Below are 6000 nucleotides of genomic sequence, written 5' to 3'. Positions count from 1 at the left end.
TTAAACTCATTGTAAGAAAATTTACTCAACCGAATGGGGTATAAGTTGTAACAATAGCGAACCGAAACGACGAACCCAATACAAATTTCACGCTTCAATGAGAAAATATTGAACGTATTTTATTTCTCTTTTTAAGTAAATACTGTATTATTGTTATAATGCATGTTATTAGAATTGAAAATTGCATCTTTCTGACAAAAATCGATCCCAAATAAAAAACTCAAAATGGATATGCGTGAGTTCGTGGAACATTCAACTCATTATTCTGAGTTGCCATACTTTCCAGCTGTTATTTGGATACTTCTTTCTATGTGACAGCCTGCATATTGCTGGGATTCTGCACTCAAATTTCTTCCTTTTTAAAATGTGTTCATCAGATTCATTTACAATATATATTTATTTTAATACAATGCGTGAATAAAATGTTAGCGATTTTACAATTGGCCAATTGGGTTTCAAAACATGATAACATTTCTCAAATGACTGCTCATCTATCAGAATACTTACATTTTACGCACGCATTAGATTATGTAAATTGGAAGATCGGATATTAGAGATGCAATTTCGAAAGCCAAATTGAATTTTGTCTGTGCCCAATTCAAATACTCCAACAAAAGAGCTGATACATAAAATAAATAAATCTAATAATACTGTAAATACATAATAATAATAATGACCTTTAATATGTTAGATACTATATTAATAAAAATAAAAAAAATATATCTGTAATAATATAATTGCAATATTACTTTTTTTTAAATTTTTATTCGAGAAATTATAATAAAATACATTCGTGCGTAAATACATTCGTGGCAAAAGTTTTAAACTGTTCTCTCGCTTCATCGTTTCCGAAAGCTGGTAACCTTATATCCTGCTCGTGTTAATAACCTTTCGTCTACAGCCTCGCCAAAGATTTTAAACTTTTAACAACAGGATTTTTGAATTTATTCATTATACATAAACAAAATTATTCATCTCTAATAAACTCTCTCTCTCTCTCTCTCTCTCCTTTTTTAAATATAACCTGATCTGATTTTTTGTTTTCTTCCTAATTGAAATTTTTCGAGTACAGTAAACTCCCGTTAATAGATGGTGAAGGTAGAAAACGAGAAGGTGATATACAGTACTATAATTTATTAAGATAAGCTCTATACCAGGGTTGGCGAACCTATGGCACGCGTGCCCAAAGTGGCACGTAGGAAGAAATCATCTGGCACGTAACGTATCATAAGATTTTGATTTATCATCTGTCTTTTTCGATCATTCTTTTGATTTATCATCCGATTATCCTTTCTTTCGATCAGCTTTTTTACATTTATTCTAATTAAAGCATATTCGTTTAATATCTTTTAAATTTCGTTATTCGAAATCTAAAACTATGGCACGCGTAAATATCTTTAAAGCTAAGAATGCTTACTATATGACATCAAGTTTGCTAAAGGAAAAAACATTGAAGCCATAGAAATATTAATAATTTAGCAGTAAGATACAGGGTGTTCGAAATTAAAGTTGTCCTATTTAGAATACTTTTTAGATCCAAAAAATAAGTCGATTGACACCAAAATTTGTGTACACGCTATTCAGAGGACGCGAAAAAGGATTTTGCAAATAAAAATTTTAGTTCCAAAATTGTCCGCTACGGCGCTGCAAGCAAAGAAATGTGATACGAATAATCACGTGAAATGCAGCCGAGATTGGATACAAATATGCTGACAACTAGTGAATGCCATTCTAATTGGTTACAGGTACGATGGCCATCACTTTGTCAGAGCGTGCATGTTTCTTTAAAGGTTTATCATGATAACTTTGCAACATTGGTGGACTTTAAGGGCATTGCGTGTGCGAAGCATCACAAGGGAACAGGCAGCCGAACATATTGTACAGGTAGGCCTCCTGCAACGCGGTAGATACATTCCTTGAAAATACCGCGTTGTGGGAAATCGCGTTATAAGAGACACCAACTTAATACAAAAACTGGGATTCGGTTCTAAAAAGAGAAAAACTGCCTTTTATGGTGTAACATTTTCATCATTTTTTAAATTTATGTATATAAAAAGCTTAAATAAAATTCAACATCATATAAAAACTAAAAAGATTATGATTTCAAGTCAAAATCAAAAAGAAACATAATGTTATGCTCACAAATTCAGTCCTCATCGTCACTTATTATAGTCGTTCGAGAAGGTTTGACTGGCCTTATTTCAAGATCTGAGCTTGTTCCATCAAGTTCCACTGCTCTTATGTGATCCGTTGCGATTTTTCTGTTATGTGAAAGATAATTCGTTTCTAAATACCCTAAACCGCGTTGTCAGAAAATTTCCGCATTTTTCCAACCGCGTTGGAGCGAAAACGCGTTGTAAAGGTACCGCGTTGTAGGAGACCTACCTGTACATCATTTTCAAATTTCACACTTAAACGATGGGCAACACATTGAACAACATTCCATACCATTTCCTTTTTCCATACTGTTTTTGAACAATGAAATATATAGAATGTTTCTTTATTAATAAAAAGCAGTTTTGCAAATTTTATTTTCTTTATTATTATTATTATTATTATTATTCATTGCTTTTAGCCCTTAGTTACCAACAGTGGCGTGCCGTCATTGGAAGCGGTGGAAGCGCCGTATCCACCTTCCAATGACCCTCCCTTGTATTTTCTAAAATATAAATTTTCATATTTTAACGTACTTTGAATTAATTAAAATTAATATTTTATTATAACTGCATTATGTATCTTATTAAAAAATTCTATACTATATGTGAAAAAAACGATAAGATTGCTATTGTATATTCGAATGTCAGTGGCGGAATGGAAGCGCTTCCGAGACAGCTTTCACGGCGAGAATAACTGAATAGTGTAAAGCAGCCAGAGGGCATTGGCGCATGCGCTTTACAGAGCACCAACCTCAGCCGGTTTAGCTGGTGGAAACTACACACGTGTAACGCTTCCAACGATTCTATCCCTTAGCCACTGGCAGGGAGCTATCTGATTAAGTGAATTGTTTAAGTTTTAAAAAGTAAAGAGTATTCAATGTTATTTTTATGTACGTTTTTTTGCAAAGTTATATTTAATTACAGTATAATTAAAAGAAAATTATAATTATATTGACAGATTTTCAGACATAAAATCTTTAGAATTTTTATCACTTTTAGATGTTTTTCATAATATTAAAATTATTAACAATTTTTCCAAGCGTGTTTTAATTCTTTAAATTAAGTAAATTTTATGGAAATTTTTTGATTTATCTAAATTACATAGTGAAGCGCAATATTTATATTCGTGTCCGGACTATATTGACAAGTAACTCTTAGACATAACAAGTATTATAATTAATGTCGATCCGAACAAAGACGTACTAAAAGAATTATATGATTTAATATCATTAATTTTTATGGTACCATCTACCAGTGGGTCTGTTGAGCGCAGTTTTTCGACCACGGAGCGAATTCATACATTGGCCAGGAACACTCGGTCGGAGGAAAAATTGTGGTCGCTAGCGTCGCTTTCGATAGAAAAAGAGCTTTTAAATACGTTGATGGAGTCGACGACCAGCGACTTTTATGATAAAGTAATTAACGACTTTGCGGAAAAAATCGCCGAATAGAATTAGTTTATAAAATAAAAAAGCAAGTTTTTCTATCATTGTTTGTATCGTATTAATTTGTATTATGTATGTATTATTTGTATTTTAGAACTAAAATACATAAATTGTTTATTTTTGTCATTTCCAGTATTTGTTTAAAACTTTTATGGAAATGTGAGGTTCCGGATAGGTCTGACCCGTCACGAAAGAAGCGAAAAAACGGTTAATTTAGAGAAAAATTTATTAGTTTAAAAAAACATAGGTAAAAGTCGTTTGTAGTCGGACACCCATTGTTTATATCAAACTGCCAGGCAGAAACCATAAATCGCGGAAAGAAGTCGTCTTCGATTTTGACTTTTCTCACTCTCCAGGTAAGAGTCTCGTTACGTTTAGTAACGAGGGATCAACCACTCGAGAAGCGTGATTGAGGGAGAACGACCAATGAAAATGGACGAAAGAAAGAACGGAGATTGATATAATCTCCGACAATCGAGGACACCTGGCACTCGGTTAACGTTCCGAATAACCAAAACGCCGTGTATCAACACGCAAAATAAAGGAGAAAAAAAAAGTTTCTCGTCTATTGTGCCAACCTGTAACCCGTGCCACTTCAAACTTAGACCGTGTCCCCGACTCCAATGGACGAAGTCTCCCCGTGCCTTACAGACTTGTCAACGCCACAATCGAAGAACCACATCGACGCTCAGGACGTCCGAACGACTGATTGTCCTAAAGCAAACTATTTTGTATAGTACATAGTATATGTTTATTTTATGTTAAAATAAACGGTTTTTGTCAGATACTTGTCGTCTTTGGTCTCTACAGCCACCACCCATGTACGAATGGACCCTAGACCATTACTGACGCGCAATTAACTGATTGCCCCTGGAAGTCTGCTTCTTACAGAAACACAGCTTCCCTATCATCAAATGTCACGGCACGCCACTGGTTACCAAGTACAGTACATTAAATTGTGATAATTCAACCAATTTTATACTTTTTGGCTTCTCATACCTTAGGTCATTACCATTTATTTTATTTTCAGTTATTAATTTTATAGCGGTAGAAACCGCTACAGTCCTCTAAGTTTTCCCCGGGCCCAAGGAAAATTCTATAGCTTCACCACTCGACAGCTGTGAGTATATTATTTAACTTCAAATGAATTGGAGTTGAAATTCCATTGTGCTTCTATTTGTACAAAATATAGGTACTCCATTAATGCATTTTATTACACTGGTCTAAAAATTTTTTAGTTGTAAGAGGGTTCGTTGATAAAAAGTTTGAGATTCTGACGTAGGGGAATCTAGTTAATATTTCTACGCTTAGAAGGCTTTTTTTTACTCTCTGTCCTGTGGGCACTAAGAGGGTCTCTTTTGGTAAGTCCATTATGAATTCGGCCAGGCCTACAATGGGGCGGCCGGGTGGTGAGGGACGGGGTCTGACGTATCCAGACAGACCACCACCCGAAAAATTCCTGGGGCTTTTTCGACCCATCCGGATTCTATCCCGGGTCCCCCAGAGTGGTATGCTGCCACTTTGATCGCTCAGCCATCCGGCCGTAACCAACGTAAGAGGACTTGGGTGTAACGAATCAAAATCGCTGTATGATAATTTTAAGTGAAATACGATAGTTTTCTCCTGTAAGGTTGGCAACTTTGCCGAACACTCTTGGAATCTGCTTACGTTTGTAATTGTTCGAGCACTAACCGCTTCCTATTTGAAGGTTTTACATAATAAATATTGAGTATTTATAAAATAATAGAGGCTTGACCAATATTTGTTAAACTTTAAGAAAATGGGCTATCATGTGATCTCAGATAATTATCACGTGTCTTCACAACTTGCGATTACTTTTGATGTATTAATTATTTTAAAATCATTAGGTTTGTATTAGAATATTTATAAAATAATATCCCAGTTTTAATTTCGGCTTATTAGTCGTCAGCCAGTTATCTCGTGACATGACGTAAAGCAGAGTATCGTGTAGTATCGTGACGTAAAGCAGAGTATCAAGGCGAATATAGAATTATTATGAAAGCTATTTTATTATGAAATTGTTGATGACTGGAAAAAAATGGTAGAACCAGCTTGAAAAATAAAGCACAGTGAAAATATTTAAATAATAAAGGAATCTTGAAAGTTGTAACACAAGAATACTGGAGACATATTTGACAGTAAAACAACGTGTAAATAAAGTGCACATTACAGATTACAATTACAGGAAGTTTTGGATGCACCATGATAATAAACAAGGAAAACAAAAGCATCGTCACAGAAATAAGGTTTCGAGATTTACTTTGTGCCTTAAAATTTTGTTCCTACAATTATTTAGCTGAACATTAGAGCATCTTTGAGCAAAATTAGTGAAGGAACTTTCAGGCACAAAATAAAGCTCGATGCCTTTTTTCTATGAC

This window comes from Centruroides vittatus, unplaced genomic scaffold (assembly GCF_030686945.1).
Source record: "Centruroides vittatus isolate TY-2023 unplaced genomic scaffold, ASM3068694v2 contig_1154, whole genome shotgun sequence".
NCBI classification, from domain to species: Eukaryota; Metazoa; Arthropoda; class Arachnida; order Scorpiones; family Buthidae; genus Centruroides; species Centruroides vittatus.
Note: the sequence above shows the minus strand (reverse complement) of the source record.